The 9940-nt window shown below is 42.5% G+C and overlaps 1 protein-coding gene across 3 annotated transcripts in view; it reads right to left on the reverse strand.

Moving 5' to 3' along the window:
* Window positions 1–1976, reverse strand: part of CHD2 (chromodomain helicase DNA binding protein 2) — a 115900-nt gene extending 113924 nt beyond the window's left edge. For all 3 annotated transcript variants that reach the window (XM_058666599.1, XM_058666596.1, XM_058666597.1), the window contains exon 1: window positions 76–1976. The gene's annotated coding sequence lies outside the window, so the exon portion shown is untranslated. The remainder of the gene's footprint in view (window positions 1–75) is intronic.
* Between the last annotated feature and the right edge of the window lie 7964 nt (window positions 1977–9940).

A 9940-nucleotide genomic window follows, 5' to 3' on the forward strand; every position in this document is an offset into this window, starting at 1 on the left:
TTTCATATTTACAAAAAATAATGCAAACTTTAGCATGCAAATGTTTAAAATTGTCACTAGTGATCATGAACTTACCTGATCCATGCAGTATGTCCAAAGCAAGAGTCCTATCTAGTAGAAAAATACAGATCCCAAATAGTTAAAAATAAAGGGAAAATTCTCCGTTAAAAAACGAAAATAAATAAAATAATCTTCAAATATGTTAACGGGTCAAAAAAAATAAAGCAATAATTAATACCAAAACAGGTCCGGAAGGGAAAAAACCTCATTAGGAGAGCGCACAAAAATGGAGGTGCGCCATGGCTTCTAAGCTGGAAAAAACAACGAGCTGGGCTCTCAGCACGGCTGCTGCTTTCCAACAAGGCACCAAGAGAAAGCTCCTAAAAGCTGTTTTTCTCCATAAAAATGGTCCCAATCGACCCTGGTAAGTCACTAGGAGAGGCAGGGGGCTGCGGGGGCCCCCTGAGGCTGCCCGAAAGTTAGGGAAAGTTGCGTAAAGTGAGGAAGGCGGCGAGCAGAGCGCGCTCTCTAAGGCACAGCCGCCATCTAGAGCCTCCTTCCCAGCTCTGAGAGCTCTGCCTTTGATTGACACTCTACATTTACCCCACAACTCAGGTGATGTACCATAGACCCACCCCTTCATCTCCACCAAAAAAAAAAAAAAAAATCCTCCATCCCAGGGAGCCTGAGGACCCCCACCTCCACACCTCCCTGCCCCTCCAGACCACCCCAGCACGGGTGGGGGAGGGCTTCTTAACCCCCTCTGGCTCAAGCACCCTTTTTAAGCCAGAGAGAAATGTAATTTGTTCCTTTTGTCTAGAGATCTGCTAAATATTTCAGTCCTTGAGCTGAAATAACTTCCTCCCTGGACAGGAAGTGGTGCTTTATAAAGCCATTTTGAAAAAGGGATCATTTTTAAGAGAATCTAAAGCTCATCTTAAGTACTAATCTTTTAAAAGATGAGCCCCTCCAAGGGTAAAAGGGTTCCCAAATAAAAACAAAACCTGAATTTCACAAATTAAATTCAAGTTTTGTCTTCTTTATGATGCCTAAAAATCATCTAAAAACAACATTCAAGGCTCACTTTGCCATTCCAATGTGAAGGGGCAATTTTTTCGGTGACTCAAGAGCGCCTCCCTAGTGTTCAGCTGCATTAGAGCAAAAATTAACACAGGCTTTTATTTAAAAATCTCAACATTTTTCTTTGTACTTTCAAAAAAAAGCCCTTTACCCTACAATCTTGGAACTTGACCTCGCCCCCATTCTCACAGCCACAATATATTTCTTTTCCGTTCTCAATCAAGCAAAACAAATTTCTTCAGATCCAACAGCACACATCAACCACGGATAGGTAGCTTTACATAAAAAAATCCAAAAATGTGCCACCTCTAAAACCAACAAAATATATTCAAGCCACTCCTTCAATCTCAACCAAATCTGACCCATTTCCACAGGTGATTAATAACAGTCCAACAGATGATCATCCAAGTAAAATTAAAGGACAAGTTCCCATAAAACATCAAAATCATGAGATCAACAGAAGCAAAATTATTAAGTCAAAATCAATTATGAAATATTCTCACCAAGTCCTTCCTTCATCCACACAGTCCCCAAATCCAATCGACATTCCTTAATCAACACAATCTTTCAGAACCGAGGAAAGCTGTCAGCTCACACCCAACCAAAGTAACAGTCCAATCTAGATATCTACACCACCCATCATCCAATCTGGATTTCACACCTCCCAGAAAACCCAAAACTTTAAATGTATATCAAGCTCATCCACTTCATATCAGTCAACAAGAATATTGTACGTGTATTGATCATGGATGGTTGACAATCACAAAAAATTAATATCAACTATTCTTCTCTGAATGAAAAAATACAAGCAAGGATTCACTTTCGATTTAACCAAAATATGGCTACCACATCATGATCAGTTACTGAAAGTCTATCTGCCAACGAGCAATAAATGTCAACCAGGCATCCGGAAACCAAAAGTAAGTCATCCTTGGCCTGGAGGAAAATACAACTTGTTAAGTATTTCAAATGTATGTGAGATGCTTACATTATTATCACCAAGATTTTCTTTATGTTGACCCAAGGGACATAACCATACAAATTTTCTTTCCATAATAGTAAGCTAATAGGAGACATCAGTTTAATTAAATTATTCCAATAAAAAGTAAAGAGAACCATCCTCTTCATTATTATCACTTCTGAAATCAATGCCACATACACATCCTCAACACGGGAGCGACACGCACTTCCTCCCAACTTCTTTCAAAATCTCATGAGAGGAAATAGTCACTATCCCCACGAAATAAACCGCTCCACAAGTGTTTCCAGAAAGTACAAATCAGGCTTTCAATCAAATGACCATCTCAAAACCCAAATTTCCACAACACTATGAAAAGATAAACCTTAATCAGGACAATCATTTCCAACATTACATTTCCATTTTACCAGTTTTATTCAGTACAATTTACTGCTGAACAAATATAAGGGTCAGAGTCATGAAGGCGATTAATGAACATTTAATCAAACTTCCGCATCAAAGTAAAAGGCTCAAACTGAGAAATTTGAAGTGTTACAAATTTTATTAAAGTTAACATTCCAAACAAATCAAATTGCAAAAAAATCCAGGGACACAATCTATACGATATATATCATTATGCCATCTTGTGCAAATGTCAACAGTATATTTCTTCTAATGGAACAAGAAGTCTGTAGAAAGTCAATCCCACTGTCCACTTGTTTGGGGTAGGAAGCCTATGTCTTCATTCACTTCATGGAATCCATGTGAAAAGAACCCTGTCTTGGTTGTATAACATCCTTGTATTAATCCATTTTCCTCACTTCCCCATAGAAGGCTGCCATCTTGATTTCTCAGTGGTAGGGTCCTTTTGATGCAGGGTGCTTGATAAAAAAAAATTAAGAAAAATTGTTTTTGGAATGCCAATCATTCTTACCTCTCCAAACAGAAAATATCTACCCACCTGGAAGATACCCTACCATACACAAAGTTTTATTTGTATTGTAACAAAGTTATATACAGTGTACACACACCAGTGCTCAAAAATAGAATTCAACATAAAGACTGCATATAAGCAAGTTCTTACTCTGTCACAGACATGTGGATGTTTATATCCACAAAAGTGGCAGTGAAGAGCCAATTTTTTTAATATTTAACATCATTACATCGCATGTAGGCAAAGAACAAAATTAAAATTCAAAATTCCTGGAAAGCTACATTACAGAAGCAGTGTGGCTTCTGAATCTCAATGCAGAAAATTCTCCAAGCTCCTCAAAGAAAACTAATTAAAGAAAAGAATCTTAAGGGATTAAAACAACAACAACAACAAAGCAGTGGATCACAGGTTTCCAATGCAACTCGTTTTGTTTAGATAACACAAATGGCCAATGAGGCATCATGCTAATTTTCTGAGACTGGAGAAAGATTTTCAAAAGTGCAAAAGAAATGTCACATTTGTTTTGTATTTGAAATAGTGCTATCACTTTTCTTTAAAAAGTCTGTCTGTTTATATTTGAAAGGCAGAGCAACATCAAGGGAACATCTTCCATCCTCTGGTTCACTCCCGAGATGCCTGCAACACCAAGGGGTGGGCCAAGCAGGAACCCGGAGCCAGGCCTCCCTCCAGTCTCGTGTGTGGGTGACAGGGCAAGACCCGAGTGGGCTGCTTCACCTGCGTGCCTCAGGGTGCACACTGGCAGGAAGCGAAATGGAAGCAGTGTGCCCGACACAGAATGTGAGCAACCCCTAGCAGGATCAGAGGAGCCGTGCAAACACTTGCCCCAAAATGCAATCCAGTTTCAAGCTCCATGCAATACTATTATTGTCAAAATGTTTCTACAGAAAACTCCATTCCTTAAATGATCTGAACTGAAGGGAGCAGTGGAAAGCCAGGTCATTTTAAAAATAAGTAAATGATCCAGATTCATCCTATCAAACAGACGCCAAGCTATAAACCCCATTCCATGTACATTTTACAGCTTTCCTGTTGGATTCCTGAAGACACAGAGTAACTGAATAAAAGGTAAGAAATTCAAGGGCACTTTTGCAGCTAAGGTGAAGTTTCCTGCCTCCCGAGCCAAGCAGGTACATGCCACCAGGAGCTACTGACGCCCATATCTAAGCGTGTGCTCAGTGTCAGAACATCAGTCACCAACAGGAACATATTTCTGCTGAATATCTGGTAGGTTTCTGAAATGCCTTAAAAAGGAAAACTAAGCAAAGCATCCCACATATTTGTCAAATATCTTCTATCCACTCATACATAGGACATCATTAAAGTAGCTCAAAAACAAAATATCATCATTCCCTTATCTCAGCTTCTATAAACCAACTTCTCAATCTATTGTTACAATGCAGGCTACTAAAGCACTAAACCAAGTTGGGGCTGTAAACACTACTGCAATGAACAATGAAACTAAGAATGCATTTACATCATGGTAGGACCATTTTCATAGCGACAGACAGACCAACTTGTTCAATGTGTCAGAGCAAAAGATACACTCAATTCTGTATATGTTGTCATGGTAAAGTTAAACCTATCCATAACAGTGCAAAAATTTCCTTCCAAAAGCATTAGTTGGGGGAAAAAATAGGAAAAAAAGTCTAGTGATATTGCAAATCATTCGATAGTCCTTCAATGAAATAATCTGTGTGACAGTAAACTAGCTATTTGTCAATGAAGAAAAGCACACATCAAATAAATAAATAAATAAAGCTACAGAGAATGGTGCACAACTCTTGACATCAAAAATCTTAAGTCATAAAAAAAAAAACCCAAAGAGAATTTTGCTAGTGACACCGTGGGCTTAGCCAAGCGTCAAAGTCGGTAAAAGATCAATGAGGGATTGAAGATTAATCCATTTACTTGCATGAAATTCCCAAGGTTAAATGTGCAAATAAACAAACTTACATTAAAATTTTTAAAAATCAAAAAAAGACATGAATTCTTTGAAACTAGCAATTTTCATAATAACATAATCCAGTTGTTCACATCAACACACAAGCAGTTCTGGTACCCACCTCTTAGGGCGGCAAATCTATTAATGCATTTATAGCATTTTTATCAATAGTACATAGAAAGATCACAATAAATGTTGGCTATCATTCCAACCAGCCAGAACAGTCAAAGCTACTTTGTGGTAAAACTTCTAATAAGGATAACCTTCTAAAATGGAGTACTTAAAACACGGAAATCAGGTGCCCGGCAAAACAGACTAGGGCCTAAATCCTCGCCTTGCATTGCTGGGATCCCAGGGGGCACTGGTTCATGGCTCAGATGCTCCACGTCCCATTCAGTACCTCGCTTCTGAACTAAGAAAGTAGTCGGGGATGGCCCACAGCCTGCGCCCTGGGAGACCTGGGGAGAAGCTCCTGGCTTCAGATGGGCTAAGCTCCGGCAGTTGTTAGGGAGTGAACCAGCGGATGGACGCTCTCTCCTCTCTGTGAACCTGACTTTCCCATAATAAAACAAATATAAAAAAGGGAAAAAAAGGGGGGGGGGGGCAGAACTCAGGGACCAATATGGTGGCTCAACTGGCTAATCCTAAATCTGCAAGCACTGGCAGCACATACGGCCACCAGTTCATGTCCTAGCTGTTCCACTTCCCATCCAGCTCCATGCTGATGGCCTGGGAAGGCAGTGAAGGGTGGCCCAAAACCGTGGGACCCTATATCCATGTGGGAGGCCTGGGGAAGGCTCCTAGCTACAGATCGGCTCAGCTGTTGTTCATTTGGGAAGTGAACCAGCAGATGATCTTTCTCTCTCTTAATCTGATATGCCTTTCCAATAAAAATAAGCAAATCCTTTTAAAAAAATCAGCAGCCAGTATGGTGGCAAAGCAAGCTACTCCTCCATTTCCTACATGGGCACCGGTTCATGCCCCAACTGCTCCACTTCCCATCCAGCTCCGGGCTCCCTGTGATGAGCTGGGAGGGCAATGAATCTAAAGGAGCTCCTGACTCCCAGCCTGGGCTGGCCCAGCTCTGGTCATCGCAGCCACTTTGGAAAGTCAAACACAGGACAGAAGATCTCTCTATCTGTCTCCCCCTCTTTGTAACTCTTTCAAGTACAGTAACTCTTTAAAAATAAAAACAATACATAAATCAGTCTTACACTAGTAAAATCGGTGCCTAAAATAAAAATGGTTAAAAATTCAAGCTCAGACTTATGTATGAATACTCACACATGTATACATACACATATGGCTGGGAGAACGTCTCTACTCAGAGTTAGTGATTTTTATCTCCCTTTTAAGGAAAATGTGCTTATTCTAAGATGACAATTACAACAAAGGCAAAATTCCCATGAGCAGGTCATGAGTAACTGCTCCCTCCTGAGATCCTCCAGGACTGAACTGCAGGAGTTTCAGTATGCAGAACTTAGCAGGGCACTCTCCTAATCCCACTTCAGTCCATCTGTCCCCAAAACACGGGACACAATAAAAATGCACAGGGCTGGAGGGAGACCCTACAAAACACACCACCTCACCTCTGCCTTCTCAGAAACCCTTCTCGGCTTAAGTCCTCACCCTGAGCGCGCCGGGGTCCCATATGGGCGCCGGTTCTAATCCCAGTAGCTCCACTTCCCATGCAGCTCCCTGCTTGTGGCCTGGGAAAGCAGTGGAGGACGGCTTAATGCTTTGGGACCCTGCACCCGCGTGGGAGATTCGGAGGAGGTTCCTGGCTCCTGGCTTCGGATCGGCAAAGCAGTGGCCGTTTTGCTCACTTGGGGAGTGAATCATCGGACAGAAGATCTTCCTCTATCTCTCCTCCTCTCTGTATATCTGACTTTGTAATAAAAATAAATAAATCTTAAAAAAAAAAAAAAGATTTATTTAAAAAAAAGAAACCCTTCTCAATTTTATTAGTAACAAAAAAAGAGATGGCAGAGTACAAGGAGAAAAAAATGATGCTTAATTTTTTAAAAAATTACTGACAATAAAGCTATTAATATTAAATTGATGTAGTCTATATTACTTTGACACTTACATACTTACTCTGAAACTAAAGGGACAATTCGGAAGTTTCTGTCCTTCCAATCCCATAAAGATTCTTAGTGTTTTTGAGTTGATCTCAATCTTTGCACTTTGTCTTTAAATTGATGTGAATGGAAGAAAGCGTGAGAACTAAAATGCACACGTCGTCTCTTACTGCCTTGCACCCCCAAGGACGGGTTCGCAGGTATCCGGGAGACAGCTAATTGCAAGGGGCCAGAGGCAGGGCCTAGCTAGAAGCCACAGCCTGCAGCGCCAGCATCCCAGGTGGGTGCCAGCTGGAGCCCAGGCTGCGCCACTTGCAAACCAACACCGTGCTAATGCCTCTGGGAAAGCAACAGAAGGTGGCCCAAGTACTTGAGCTCCTGCACCCGTCTAGGAGACCCAGAAAAGTCCACTGGCCTGGGACCAGCCCAGCTCTGGTCATTGCAGCCATTTGGGGATAGAACCTTTCTCTCTGCCTCTCTCCTGTCTTTTAACTCTGCCTTTCAAAAAGTAAAGATCGTAAAACTAACCACACGGTAATTAGAAAAAGACCAACCAGCTGTTCATTTCTAACAAGCTCAATTGTAAATATGATATCATCTTTTCTATGGTTTTACCATCAGATCAAATCTTTTGTCACTACTTCTTTGAAACTTGACTACATACAAACGTTAAGACACTGCGGCAGAAAGACCAAGCTGTTTTCACTTTTAATTTTGACCTTTAGGCATACCTTAAAATTTTAGCATTTGTCTTAATAATGATTTTAAAAATAAAGCTATAACACTACTTAATAAACATGTTGAACAGAGAATCTCTGACATAAGAAATGAAGCAGTGCCTGCGTTTTCTGCTACATGTCAAGCATACCACCCCTTCCAAAGTATCACTGGGGGGGGGGTACACCGACACAACACGCTAGGCCAGCCTTGGGACAGCAGGAGCCAAGAGCTGCCTCTGCCCTCATCCAATTGTGCTACAGGGCTCAGCAGGCAGATGCGATGACCCAGGCACTCAGCCTCCTACGGCCACACAAGAGACACGGGCTGAGCTCCTAGCTGGCTGCAACCCAGCCCAGACAGTACACATCTAGCTTTATCTCTGCCCATTTTTGCCCTATTTTCTCCATTATCCCTTCAATATAATATAATTTTTTGCAAAACAAAATATGAGAAATTAGGCTAATAATGTTAGCACATTAATACAGCTGTCATCTCTACCCCTCTTTATTAAAAACAAACTGCAAGAAGCCCAGCACAGTATCTCAGTGGCTAAATCCTCGCCTTGCATGCACCTGGGATCCCATATAGGCCCCAGTTCATGTCCCAACTGATCCACTTCCCAGCCAGCTCCCTGCTTGTGGCCTGGGAAAGCAGTAGTAGATGACCCAAAGCCTAGGGACCCTGCACCCATGGGAGATCCAGAAGAAGCTCCTGGCTCCTAGCTTTGGATTGGCTCAGTTCTGCCCATTGTGGTCACTTCGGGAGGAACCAGCAGATGGAAGATCTCTGTATCTCCTTCTCTTCATAAGAATCTGATATGCCTTTCCAAAAAAAAAAATCTAAAAGAAAAACCTAAAGGACTGGTTGGTGGCTTCACAGGCCAATCAACCAAATTCAAGCACCAGTATCCCATATGGGCACCGGTTCATGTCCCGGCTGCTCCACTTTCCATCCAGCTCCCTGCTTGTGGCCTGAGAAAGCAGAGGAGGCCGTCCCAAAGCCTCAGGATCTCGAAAGCACATGGAGACCAGAGGAGGTGTCTGGCTTCAGCTCAGCTCAGTTTGCTGTTGCAGCCACTTGGGGAGTGAACCAACAGATGAAGAACTTTGTCTCTCCTCCCTGTAAATCAGCCTTTCCAAAAGAAAAAAAAAAGACTTTCGGAGGCTGGTGTTTTGACCACACACTGGGGTGCTCGGGTTTGGCTATGGCTAGAACGTGTCCTCTTGCTCCTGGATGTGGCCTCTGGAAGGCAGAGAGGCTGGCTCCAAGCAGCACCCCCCACCCCGTGTGAAGAGCTGGGTCCAGCTTCCGGCTCCTGTCTCCAGCCCAGCTCAACACACGGGCATCCAAGGGAGCACTAGGCAGTGCGCTCTCCTTTCTCTTATCTGGCTCTCAAACTTCCTTGTAAAAATGAAGTAACTTTTTCAGGCAAATAACCACTTATTCAATGAAAGCTTAACTAGTAACAAGAAATAAAAATTAAATAAAATGCAGATTCCTAATGTTTCATCAAGAATTCTTCATCTGGGAACACCTAGTATACAACTCCTGAAAAGTCAGTCAACACTAATGAAATGCATCCGACCATCATTCTGACAATTCAACTTTCCCATTACACTGTTTTGACAACTTAGCAAGATTGTCCCTGGGGTTGTTGTCATTGCACTGCAACTTGAGCCTCTGCCTGTGGGATAGGCATCTAAGTGCTTGAATTCCAGCTGCTCCACTTCCCAGCTTCTCTCTGCTAATGTCCCTGGAAAGGCAGAGGAATATGCCTAAGGGCATCAGCGTCCACACAGATGAACTCCTGGTCCCAGCTTCCCGGGTGCGGCCATTTGGAGACAAAGTGTGCCTTTCAAGTAAGAAAGCCTTGGAAGTAACCAACACCCACCCATAACGTGTCTTCCTTGGCGACTTTTCAGTTTCAGCAAAGTTCAAAATTTATCAGAAGTAACTAATTATGGGAGCCAATGTGGTGATCAACAAGCTAATCCTCCACCTGCTGGCACCACATGGGCTCCAGTTCTGTGCCCAGCTGCTCCATGTGCAATCCGTCTCTCGGTAGGGCCTGGCAAAGCAGTGGACAACGGCCCAGTCCTTGAGACCCTGCACTCACGTGGGAGACCTGAAGAAAGCTCCTGGCTCCAGATCTGCTCAGCTCTGGCTGTTGTGGTCTTATGGGGAGTGAATCAGTGGATGGAAGA

Source organism: Ochotona princeps, chromosome 6, assembly GCF_030435755.1.
Source record: "Ochotona princeps isolate mOchPri1 chromosome 6, mOchPri1.hap1, whole genome shotgun sequence".
Classification (NCBI taxonomy): Eukaryota; Metazoa; Chordata; class Mammalia; order Lagomorpha; family Ochotonidae; genus Ochotona; species Ochotona princeps.